The 13049-nt window shown below is 52.0% G+C and overlaps 1 protein-coding gene across 1 annotated transcript in view; it reads left to right on the top strand.

Moving 5' to 3' along the window:
- The first annotated feature begins 24 nt into the window (after window positions 1-24).
- MYO9B (myosin IXB) overlaps window positions 25-13049 on the top strand; it is an 86496-nt gene continuing 73471 nt past the window's right edge. The window contains exon 1 of the mRNA XM_054717302.1: window positions 25-86. The gene's annotated coding sequence lies outside the window, so the exon portion shown is untranslated. The remainder of the gene's footprint in view (window positions 87-13049) is intronic.

Genomic DNA, 13049 nt, shown 5'->3' with positions numbered 1-13049 from the left:
GCAGCGGCCGGAGGATTGTTGGGCGGGCGGGCGGGCTGGCCGGGGACCCGGCCCGGGACCGGCGGCGCGCGGCGGCTGAGGCCCAGGTGAGTGCTTCCGACCGCGGGCGGGGGCTCACTGTCGAAGCTCGCGTCGGCGGGCTGCAGTGTAGGGACGGAGCTGAGGGGCAATGGGGGTGTGTGAAGGCAGGGGTGGAGTGGGGGGCGGGAACGAGCTTGGGGGTCGTGGAGGGGTTGCCGGAGACGGCGCGCGAGCTGGATGAGACAGAAGAAAGTTGATGGGGCGGACCTTGTAGAGGAGTTTGTGGGCGAGTGGGGGTGGTAGGTCTTGTGGCTTTGAGCAGCTTCTCTGAAGAGGACGTGGCTTAAGTGGTAGTTGAGGGGTCGCAGGAAACGGGTCTGGGAGGGGCAGAGGCAAGGAGGCGGTGTTGAGGGGCCCACGCTGGGGAAAAGGGGCAAGGCTGGTCGGGGCGGGACAGCTTGGGTGCGATCGGGGGAAGGGGTGCGGGACAGCCTGGGGGCGTCTGTCCGCGGTGGAAGGGGTGGAAGAATGGTGCCTGAGGCAGGGCGGCGCCTGGGACTCAGTGGGTGTTCATAAGTGCAAGCGGTTCTGAACCCACTGGTGCGGTGGCCCGCTCAGTTGGGAAGAGGAACATGGGCGAAGGAAGGGAGCAAAAGAGGGTAGAAACTATGGCAAGAACTGAGGGCCTGTCCAGGGAGGGCCTGGGGAAGAGGGGAAGGAAGGACTATAGAGTGACCCCATTCAGATGTTGGGATGCAGTCCGTGGACATTGGTGGTGGTGGTGGGGGGGGGGCTTCTCTTGACTCATCTTCTCAGTTTCACCCCCAGCCGCTGGGTGACCCTGGGTGAGTCCCAGCGCTCTCTGGGCCAGGATTCCGGACTGCAAAACCACACAACTCTTTTGCTAAGACTTGGCTGGCTGAAGCCCTGGGGTGGGGGTGGGGGGGGGGGGGAGGAGGTAGGGTGTCCCCGGGAGCAAGGAAGCAGACTCTGGGCCCTCCTTGGGACCGGAACTGGGTTTCAGAGGGGAGGGAGTGCATGTGCACGCTCCGTGTGTGCTAGGCTGTCACCACCTCCTTGCAGTTGCATCCTTGGACTTAAATGGGTAAAACGACATACAGGAAATCTGTCCTCCAGCGGCTGTGAGCTCAGCCCCAGAGGCAGCCAGTGTGCCCTGCTTCTCTTCTCTATGCCTGTAGGCCAGGGGTCTCAAAGGGAAAGCCTCTCCTGCACTCTTTGTCTGAGGTAGAGACATTGTGCCCTGCAGTTGGAGGGTCCCAGCTCCTACCTTGCTGTGTTCAGGTCTAGGGGTCTCCAGGCTCTTAAGCCATCCAGGAGCAGTGGGAGGTGACAAGGGCAGCTGGAAAGTTGTTTCACCATCTGATGGGCCCGATTCTGGCAAGGGCCTTGCATGGGGCAGTTTTGATCAGCATTCATCTCTCTCCTTTCCTGACTGTGGTGAACTTTGTCTGGGATCTGCCAGAGGGCTGGGGAGCCGGGGCTTATAGCTCATACAGGAGGTAAATCTGGATAGCCTGAATGTAAAGAGGACCACAGAAAGATAGCTACCCACTTCACTTCCAGAATGTTCTGGTCCTTATGAAAGGTGGCTCCAGGATACTCATTCAGAGCCCAGTCATGCCTTCTGCAGACATTGAGCATGGACTTGCCCTGGCCAGAACAGCCCCAATAAAGAGGACCAGACTCTTCTGGTTGCATGGCCCTGGCTGTTTTCTCCTCCCTGCACCAGGAGCATGGTCAGGCTCTCTTGGAGGGTCTCGTGTTGGGGGTTCTCACCTCCATCAAGTCTCTTTGTTTCTTCACCTGCAAAATGAATGACTTGACCTCAGTCAGCATTTCTCAACTTTGAAACCCAACCCCTCCTGATAATCTTGGTGTGTCCAGCACACAGCCCCCTTGGATTTTATGCAGCCCCCCAACTGGTGATCCCCTCCCTGCTGCAGTGGTTTGGCCTTCCATTCTACAGTTTATATCCAAAAATCTTTTTTTTTTTAAACTGCACTTTCATGTTTCAAATGGAAAGTTTGCAGTGCCCAACATGCTTTGCACACCACATTTGTTCACAAAGCTCTAGCTGCATCCTGTGGCTGGAAATTGCTGGGTGAGACCTTCCCTCAGGTCCAGGCCTATGACTCCAAGAAACAGGTGAGATATAGGAATCTCCCATTTGTTCAGCTGTAGGATTCATTCTCCGTCCCCAGTAGGGGCTTGTTAACTTGCCACTTCCCTCTCCTCATCTCCTCAAAGTTGTGTGTCTTGGATGGACCCAGTGTTCAGTTAAGCAAGGGCTAATTGTGCTGGGGGCTGGTTCCAGGGCACAGAGATGAGCCCTCGCGCCCCCCCCCCCACCCCCGCCCGCCGCCCAACCCAACAGGAATAGTGGAGTTGAGTGGCAGTCAGTTCAGCAACAGAGCTAGCCCAAGAAGTCATAGGAATAGAATGAGGAATGACTAGTGCAAGCTTCAGCGCTTGGGAATTCCTGCAATTTCTCCAGAAGACCTGGCTGGACTCAAGCCAAGCCTTGAAGGATATGGAGGTGTGAAATGAAACCTGGAAGGCGGATTTGCACAAGCAGGTCCCTGTGCAGCTCTACCCTTCTGTGATAGACACTTTCGTACCCAACTCTTTTGTTCTGCAAGGAGGGCCTGGTTCCTGTTTCCCCAGGATGGATACTGAGGCTCAGGGAGGTGGTGACTTCAGAGATGGCTCCCTGGGTGATCTAGAAACTCGAAGGATCATGAGTAACCTCAAATGGGTGAGGACCAAATCTCTAGAGCAGAGTTCCTCAACTGCAGCAACATTCACATTTGGGACTGGGTCATTCTTTGCTGGGGGGCGGTCAGGGGAGGGGATCCCATAAATTTAGAATATTGAGCAGCATCCCTGGCTTCCACCCACCAGATGCCAATAGCACCCACCCCTCAAACCAAAAGTTCCTCCAGACATACTGTGTGTCCCTTGAGGGCAGAACTGCCAACAGTAAGAATCTCTGCTCTGTAGTAAAATCTGGCTCCTGCCCCAGGCCCACCATCGCCTCAGTGGATCTTTGGGGTAAGTTGAGCTCCTTGTGAGCTGCTGTCAAGAGCAGGAGTGGGGAAAAGAGGTCAGCAACTGAATTCTGCCATCCAGACAGTTCTTAATCTGGAGACTCGATAAAAAGGAGGCACCACTGGGAACGGACCGGGGGGAGTTGGACAGCACACATCAAGAATGGACAGCAGAGGAGGAACAGGAGATGAGCGGGGGCTGTCTGCATTCGCCCAGACAGCCATGCCATTGTCTTTCCCTTCTTTGTCTTACCACTGACCTGGATTTCTGCAGGAACCGTCCTTGCCTTGGCACAAATTGTTGCTTTTCTTCTGAGATTAGAGGTATTTGATTCTCTTTTCAAGAGCTACTTTGGAGGTGATCCCGGATCAAGGTGGCTCTGGAAGCTACATTATGTTCTCATGTTTGCCCTCTTGTCTCCAGAAGCCAGTCCATCTTTAAGACAAAAACAATGTTAGACAAATTGTCTAACTTTTGCACCTAGTGCATGCTTCTCTGCTTGTTCTCCAACTGTGACGTTGCTGCTGTAACTCCATGCGAGGAAATGCACGTTCTGGGGCCTTCCCGAGCTCTTGTGGGCGATGTCCCTCCTCCCCTTCTTCCCCACCCACCAGCCCTTTGTATGTCCCCAAGTCCCCAACCAACTGTGCCAGGCAGCCCCTGCTCGGCTTCCCCACAGAGCAAGACAGGCCCTTCTCTCTCCTCCTGGATAGAGGGAGTCGCAGAACAAAGGGTTCTGTCTGAGCACTGCCAGGCCCCTGAAGAGGCAGCCTGCTGCCGGCCACTGCACAGAGCCCCATCACTTCACCTCTCCCGTTTTCATTTTGACCCAGAAAGGGCCTCAGAGGGTAGGCATGTCTCAGAAATGCAGGGATGAGTTTGGGTTCTACTCATTTCCTCGTTGAGACTTTCTTTCCTCGCCGGATCCCAATGATAAATAAAGTAGTGATTCAAGCATTTGGCCTGGGGATTAGTCAGAGTGATGAATAAGCTGACCTGGTCTGACTCATTCATTTATATCCCAGCTCTGCCCTGCTTCATGGGTCTGTATGTGTGAGAATGAGCTTTTCACTGCTGTCAATGCTGGCTGTGCGAGTTTCCTGCGGCTGCCATAAAAAAGTACCCCAGACATGGCTTGTGTTGCTCAGTGGTTAGAGTGTCAGCCTGCACACCAAAGGGTTGGGTGTTCGATTCCAGGTCAAGGGCATGTACCTGGGTTGCAGGTTCTATCCCAGCCCCGGTCAGGGCATATTCAGGAGGCAGCCAATCAATGTGTCTCTCATAGCAATAGTTCGTTTTCTCGCGCGCTCTCTCTCTCCCTTTCCTTCCTCTCTCTCTCTCTCTAAAAAAAAAAAAGGCAATAAAAATATATATCCTCAGGTGAGGATAAATAAATAAAATAATAAAGGCTCTGTCTCCAAAGACAGTCACATTCTGAGATGTTGGAGTTTAGGACTTCAACCTAATAAATTGGGGGAGGGGGTGGAGACATACAATTCAGCCCATAACACTGGGTAAGGGGCCAGTTTTATTTTTATTTAGTAAAGGGGTTTTGGACAAATAGTTGGACCAATAGAGAGTGAGTACATTTTGTTTTGTCTCACTCATTTAAGTAAACATTTTAGGGGTGGTGGGCAGGTTGGTCACATCAACTTTGGCAGCTCCCTGTTGGAATTTTCCAGATCTCGCACATGTCCTTCCTTACACTTGGGGTGACTGTAAAGAGGCAGGGACCCGGCTTGGGAAGGAGTGTATCTCAGACTCTGCAAGGGGCATATTTGGAGCCAGACCTGGGAGGCCGTGTGTGTGTGTGTGTGTGTGTGTGTGTGTGTGTGTGTGTCCAAAGGTTTATAATCGGGACATACTGTGGTCTCTGTCCTGAGTATTGCCAAACCTGTGGCCAGCCTAAAGGATCGCCTTTACTCTGCCTCCGTGACAGCGCATGGATAGGCTGGGAAGGGAGCTGTTTGGTGGCTATAACCAAAGATGCTAATAACAGGTCAAAACCCTGGACCATCAGCCACCCAGGTGATGGAAGGTATCACTGGGTCTGAAAGTGGAACCAGATCTTTGTGTCAGAAACTGGGCAGGGGGGTGTGCTTCATAGCTATGAGAAGGAGGCCTTGCTCATGTGAAGACCATGAGACTGGGGGTCACAGACAGATGGGAGGGGGTGACTCTGGGCCAGAGAGTACCCCATGCTGCCAGTGTGGGCAAAGTCAAGAATGGAAAACAGGGATGGACGTGGGGGTCTTGTTAGGACAATGGGGCTATGGCTAAAGGGTTCAGGATCTCTTTGTGATGGTGGGAATGTTCTAAAATGGAGCCCAAGGAGGGGTTATTGAAGAAACTGGATCAGGGGCTCTTGATGGGAGACAATAAGTGGCTTTTGTGAAATAACTCATCTGCTAAGAGCTCAGAAACAACCAGTGTTAATTGAGCAGCTATTTAGTTCCAGGCATGAGATAAACCGCTCCATGGTTGTTGTTGCCCAAATCCCACATTGCAACTAGTGAGGCAGAGAGTGTCCCCAGCATTGCAACAGGGGATCCATGGGGACATGTCCCAGGTTGCGGGAGAGAGCGGGGTCCTGTGGACCTTAGAGCAGAGTAAGGCTTCCTCCTTCTCCAGGGCTGCCGAGCCGTGGTCCAAAGCAGGGCTTTCATGTGTTGTCACTGTAGCTCTGTCCACAGGAGGTTCTCAAGGTGGCTTTCCACCTGAGTGTGATGACAGGTTGACTGTGTGATTTCGAGATCTCAAAGGGGTCTTCTCTGCCCATCCAGACCCTCTTCCCCGGCGGCCTTCCATGTCTTTATGAGCCCACCAGTCACCTATAAAAGACCCAGAGCCCAGCCTCCTACAGAGCCTCAGAGGTCTGTCGTCCCTGTCCCCCTGTAACCAGAACCCACCTGCATCCCAAGTGCCTGGCTCGGCTACCATCAGTCTCCCCACACACTGCTATAGGAGCCACCCAATGGGGAAACCCTCCTCTCTCCCCTCCCCCATGGTAGTCCAGCTGTCACATGCTGGTTGGCTAACCCCTTCCTGTGTCATTCGTGCCCTGGTGCTCCCTGTGCCCAACCAGCCGGGGCTCCCCATCAAACTTGCATGAAAATTTCAACTCCATCCCACATTCACCAGGCTACTGGGTAGGATCTGACCTCCTCAACCCTGGCCCCTCCCCCTCCAGCCTCATTCTGTCGGTCACACTGGTCCCCTTGTTCTGAGGCTGCCTCTGCCCTTGGAGCTCACCACTCTCACTGGGCCGCCATCCCCAAGCGCTAGGCCTGTCCGCCACTGCACAGGCCTCAGCAACTGTCTATTCTAAGCACTTCCCTGCTTCCTGTTCCAAAATAACCACCCTGGTCAGTTGTCCTCACCAAAGCACCTCTAATATCTGGGGCTGGATCATTCTCTGCGGTGGGGGTCGTACTGTGCACTGTAGGGTGCTGAGCAGTGTGCCTGGCCTTCACCCACCAGGTGCCAGTCACACCACCCCTCCCCTCTATGGGGAGGACCAAAAATGTCTCCCACCATCTCCTGGGGTGGCCCTGGGTGCGCCACATATCGCATCTGGTTAGAAATGCCTCTGCTCCTGGATTGGTTTGTGGTCAAGGTTCCTGAAGGCCAAGACACCTTCGCATTCTCACTCTCTCTTGTGCCCAACTGGCCTGGCTGGGCGGAGGGGCTGGAGAAACATTTGTTGACAGGACAGGTTGAAGGATGTAGCTACAGACCCCTGGGGGAAGGATGGGTCTTGAGGGGCAGATGAATGGAATTGCTGGAGGAGGTGGCTGCCCTAGCACATGTCTGGGGGAGGGGCTTTCTCCAGGGCTCAGACCGGTTGGGCCAGACTGGAAAGCCTGGGGGGTATGTCTTAGGGAAGAAAGGGACACACTCAGGCAACAGTTATGAGAGGGTGTCTGTACTTGGGGTGTCCAGTACCCTCTGCACTGGGGACCTGGATTTGTGCCCCAGGGTTGCCGTAAGCTGGTACCCCAAACCAAGCAACTTAAACAATAGAAATTTATTCTCACAGCTTTAGAGGCCAGAAGTGCAAAATCAAGGCGTCAGCAGGGCCCTGGCTCCCTCCAAAGCCGCCCTGGGAGACCCTTGCCTCTTACAGCTTTGGGGGTCCCAGGTGTTCCCATGGCTGTGGCCACATCGCATCATCACAATCTACACCCTAAGTTGTCCTCTGAGCTGCCTTGACTGAGAAACACACTTGTTTTGTAGCTGTTTCTCAGCATCCATCTTCCCAATAACTTCACATGATCATTTCTTTTCTTTTTTTAAAATATATTTTTATTGATTTCAGAGAGGAAGGGCGAGGGAGAGATAGAAACATCAATGGTGAGAATCATTGATTGGATGCCTCCTGCATGCTCTCTACTGGGGATCGAGCCCACAACCCAGGCATGTGCCCTTGACCGGTATTGAACCCGGGACCCTTCAGTCCGCAGGCCGACGCTCTATCCAAGGAGCCAAACCGGCTAGGGCGCATGATCATTTCTAACTAAAAAATTCAAGGACACCCGCATGGAAATGTGGAAATGCTGTGTGTTCTAAGTGGTACCTCCTACATGATTCTACAGTCATGCCAGCCTCCTCCTCTTAGCTTGAGAATGATTTCATCCGATAAACATGTGGCTGCAAATTATGGCCTTATATAAACGAAGCTGCTCCACTACACTTTCTGGAGGCCCCGTCTGCCTTATTTTCCAGTAAATTCCAGATTGTTCGCCAAACCTATAGGCAGAATCTTGCTTTTTCATGCATAAAGCCTTGGCCAGGCCTTGAGCTCACTCACATTTGCCCACTTATCCACCCCTGGGGCCGAATTTGTGGTTGCCTCCCCTTCTTCCCTGCGTCTCCTTTCCCTAAGAGCATGAGAGAAAGGCCCTGAATTGAGGGTCACATCTTCTCAGAGTGCAGAATGTATACTAGTGTGGCGTTTGCAAAGCCTTAATTTTTCACAGTGGGAGTTATTTATTGTGGTAAAATGCACATAACATAAAATTCACTAATAACATTTAGTGCAGACACAGTGTTATACAACCATCACCTCTAGTTCCAAGACATTTACATCACCCCTTAAGGAAACCCCATCCCCATTAGTTTGTCACTCCCATCTCCCCTCCTCCACCCCCTGACAACCACTAGTCTGCTTTCAGTCTCTATGGATTTGCCTGTTCGGGGCTTTTCATATAAATTTGATCATATACCATGTGGCCTTTTGTGTCTGGCCTCTTTCACTCGGCATGTTTTCGAAGTTCATATTGCAGCATGTATCCGTGCTTCATTCCTTTTTATGGCTGATTAATATTCCGCTGTGTGGCTGGACCACATTTTGCTTATCCTTCATCCTTTGATGAGCATTTCATTCCCACCTTTTGGTCCTCTCATAGTTCTCCCCTCAGTCCTGGGGAGACAGATTCCATCCATGTGGGGGTATGGTTTGCTTCTATTCATATTGTATGCACTTCTATGAGTATTAGTTGGAGGATAGAATGGGCATTTTAACTTCGGGAGATTTGGTGAGATGGTTTGGATGAAGGACAGACACATGGGTTTTTAGGACCTGCTGCCCCTGACACGTGGCTGCAGCCTGCGATTGCCGCTTGCCAAGCTGTGTCTCGCCACCATCACCCTCCACCCCCAGGACCTGCCACCTCCAGTTCCTCAGCCCCAGACCTGCTTCCTTTCAGTCCGGGGATTCTTGAGGCATAGGTTTCACATCCACTTGTGACAAGGACCTTAAGCCATAGCATGAGGGATTTCCAGGTCTCACAGACTCTGTTAAGACTCAATCAGGAAGGCATGCTTGGAAGCCAAAGAAAACCCCTCCAACAGAGACGTCCTTGTTTAATGACAATTAGTTAATAATGATTTATCCATGAATTGTCACGGCTCTGACGCTGTGATCATCAAAACAGCATGGCACCACGCAGACATCAGCAGCCCAGAGGCAGACTCACATGTGTCAAATAACTTATATGTGATATTTAACAAACAAGGGGGAGCTCCTGGTCAGAGGAAGAAGGATTATTTAATAAAAAAGCATTAAAACTTCACTCTCTAGAGAAAATCATTTGACTCCCCATTTACCCTCCCACACTTTACTGGGTTGATTAATGTCCCCAAAACTCATGTCCACCCAGAACCTCAGAACGTGACCTTGATTGGAAATAAGGTCTTTGCAGATGTAAAGATCTCAAGATGAACTCATACTGAATCTAATCATTGGTCTATGAAGAGGCAAGGACACAAGAAGTGCACTACGTGATGATGGAGAAAGATGAAAATGAAGCACCTACAAGCCAAGGAACACCAAGTGTTGGTGGCAGCCACCAGAAGTGGGAGAAAGGCCTGGGGTGAATTCTCCCTCAGAGCCTCCATTAGGAGCCAGCCCTGCTGGACTTGTTCAGAGCTGTGAGACAATCAATTTTGTTGTTTTAAGTCACCTACTTTGTAGTACTTGGTTACAGCAGCCCTAGGAAACTCAGACACCTTTTGAGTAATTTCCAGATGGATAAAGGCTTAAATGCAAAGAATAAATCTGGGCCCTGGCTGGTGTTTCTCAGTGGTTAGAGTGTCAACCTACACATGGAAAGGTCTCGGGTCGATACCCAGTCAAGGGCGCGTGTCTGGGTAACAGGTTCAATCCCCCATCAGGGCCTGTGTGGGAGGCAACCAATTGATGTGTCTCTCTCACATAGTTGTTTCTCAATTCCTCTCCCTCTCACACGCGCTCTCTTTCTCATCCTCCCTCCCTCCCACTCTCTAAAAATCAATGGGAAAAAATATCCTTGGGTAAAGATTAACAAAAGGAATAAATCTGAAAAGGGAGGGGAAGGTATAGCCTATGTTAACCAGATTTGGGAAAGGAATGGGCAGTAGACATAAAAGTAGTAATAAACAACAGATCTGACAGCCTGAAAAATGTAGTATTTGTCTCAAAAAACACCATATTCAAAAGTAAATTGATATGAATTAGTTTCATCAAACATGGCAAAGAGTTTAATAGCCTTCCTATACACAGAGCTCCTCTAAAACAGTAAGCAATAGTATGCTTCAGTGGGGGGAAATGGGCAATAGACACGAACAATTTACAAAAATAGAAAAACAGCTGTTCGATAGACATAATTTTTTTAAAAATCCAGCCTGACAGTCAAAGTAATATGAGGAACAAGATGCTCTTTTGTGCCCAGGGAGGGTCTGATCCGTGGAGTGTTATAGGTAAAATGGTGCCACCTGTGGAATGAGGGATGCTGGGCCAGAAGGTGCGTCCTGAGATTTTGCACCAGGAACATTATTGCCTGGGACCTAGCAGAGGGATTTGAATGACATGCCAACCTGAGGTTAAGGATGGCACCACAAGGAAGCAACAGGGTGGCTGCAGCCTGCGATTGCAGACCTCCATCTGGGATTTGGGTGTGCAAAGCAGTGGGCAGGGTCTGGGGGTAGGTGAATGGTTGTCTGGCTCACTGGGGAAAGTTACGCCCTCCTGTGGGTCAGGGGGCTCTGGGCAGCTTCTCCATGGTTAGGCAGGAGAGACCCTGCAAGGTCTGGCCTCGGAGCCTGGCCTTGGGCTGGGTTGGGAGTGGCCACAGTGTGCCATTCAGCCAGTGTGGAGACGGAAGAGTGGCTGTGCTGTATGGGACTCTGAGGACCAGCTCTGGGATGCCCCCAAGGGGCTTTGTGCTGGGACACCCACATCTAGACCAGTGCATCCAGGGGCTCCATGGAAAGACCTTCTGGCCAGCTGATGCGAAGAGACAGCTGTTCTGGGGACATGGTGACAGCAAATGTGATGTGGTCGGTGAGAGGAGCAGAGAACTAGCCTTTTGGATGTTCCAGGCAGGGCAGATAGAGGTGGCTGTGGTGGGCTGCAGGTGGGGCAGGTGTCCTTGGACATGAGCACAGTCCCTGAGGGGGTGCAGTGCAGTCAGTGTCCCAGGAACAGAGCCCAGGGGCAGGGCAGGAGGGGTCCCTGCACTAGGGCAGGTATAGGTGATGCTGGCTGCACAGCAAGTGAGCAGGTCTGGGAGAGGCTGCTGGCAGCAGGTGTGACTAGTGGGAGCTTGGTGGCATCTTCTGGGGGAAGGGGCAGTGGTTCCATGGTGTGGGTGGTGGCAATGGACTGAGGGGCAGGTGGGAATGGGGAAGGCTGGCTTTAGGCTGCATGGAAGCAAGAAGGTGACCGGGCTCTACCCTGGGCTGGAGAAGGATTTATTAGTGTCTCTGGCTTTAAGGCAACGTGAGCTGTTTGCTGGAGGGTTCTCCCCCTGAAACCCCTGGGAAAGTGGGGAAAGGGCACTGCTCTGGGAGGAGAGAAGGGCCAGGTGAGGCCGGACTAAGCAGGTAAGGGCCACCAGACAGGTCTGGCAGAGGCATTTCCCAGGATGCAGACATGGTGGGCCTGGGTGGGCTCTGACAACGGCTAGAGGCATAGCTGCAGCAGGGCAGTCAGGTGGACCCTTTGGTGGACTAGCGGCCTCAGCTGGTTTTGGCCCCACCCCTTTTCACAGGCTTTTCCCCCTCCCTGCAGCCCTGTCTATCAGCATCTGCCTGGAGCAAGCCTTATCTGCTTCCTCCTGGCCTGGGGTGGAGCATGCATCAACTAGTTCTTTAATGGTCCCCCACCCCACCCCCCCATCTCCAGTCTCTGAGCGCAGGGTCTCCTACTACCCCCACCAAGGGCCCCAGAGCTGCAAATGTCTCCTATAGGCCTCTGTTCACAGCGGGGCTCCGAAAGCGCCTGATGATCAGCTTTCCCCGGATGTGGGGTGGCCCTGAGTGCCTCAGGTCGTGTGGCCCTCAGCCCATCCAGGCCTCGGCCGGACCCTTGTCAGGGCAGGTGGTGAAGGCCGCAGGAGCGGGATCATGTCACTCGCCTCTGATGGCTTCTTGCTTAGGTTGGTGTCTGCTGGAGGGAGAAAGGCTCTTCATGTGACCTCTCCACCACCTGCATCCAGGCAGCTTGAGTGTGAGACAGTCCGAAGCCCCCAGCCTGTGAGCTGGTTCACACTTCCGGAAATTGTGGTGCCTGTCAGCCATGTCTCCAGAGTGCAAGTCACAGACGTGTCATCTCTGCCTAAAGCCCTGGCTCTGTGTGTGTGCATATGCAAGTGCTGTGCACACATGTCCATGTTTATTTGTGTGCTTTCATATATGTGCATGTTCATGCACGTGTGTTCTGTGTGTGAGTGCATGAGTGCGGGTGTATTCATATGAGTGTGTGAGTGCATGTGCGTCTTTGTGGTTTATACTCTCTCACATTTGTTTGCATATCAGTTTCTCTCACCGGGCTTTGAGCCAAGTTTGGTTCATCTTGTATCCTCAGTCATGCTTAGGTGGCACACAGTGAGCACGCACCTGACCCACACGTATTCATGCCTCTTACTCCGAGACACATTCACTGTTGCCAACATGGGCTGCAGTTTACCTTTTTCTGCAATGTCTTCAGAAACAAATGCATTTTTTGAAGGTGAACTTTTTCCGTTGGAGTCATTACAGATTTACGGAAAAGTTGCAAAGACCGTACTGAGAGTTCCCTGTCTTCTTTCCGCACCCTCCCCTGTTGTGATCATCTTACATTATCAGGCACATTTGTACAGTTAAGAAATGGACATTGATACACTGCTATTAACCCACCTCCTGACCTTATCGGATGTCCCTGATTCTTTCATTTGTGGTCTTTTTCTAGTCGAGGACCCCATCCTGGAAACCCCGTTGAATTTAATCATCATGTCTCCTCTGTCCTTGTTAATAATCTGGTGGTCTTAGGAGGACTGGCTGGGCATCTATCTGATGTTCTCCATAGAAGACTGGGGTTGTGGGTTCTAGAAGCAAATACATTCTGAGCAGTTTTCTTGAGTGAGTTTTTGGGGGCTCTTCCTGACTTGGTCCTCCTCATTGGAATTTGGGGTACCCTGTTTCAGAACCCCTGAGTTTCA

This window comes from Eptesicus fuscus, chromosome 6 (genome assembly GCF_027574615.1).
Source record: "Eptesicus fuscus isolate TK198812 chromosome 6, DD_ASM_mEF_20220401, whole genome shotgun sequence".
NCBI lineage: Eukaryota > Metazoa > Chordata > Mammalia > Chiroptera > Vespertilionidae > Eptesicus > Eptesicus fuscus.
This window is presented reverse-complemented; position numbering and strand designations above follow the sequence as displayed.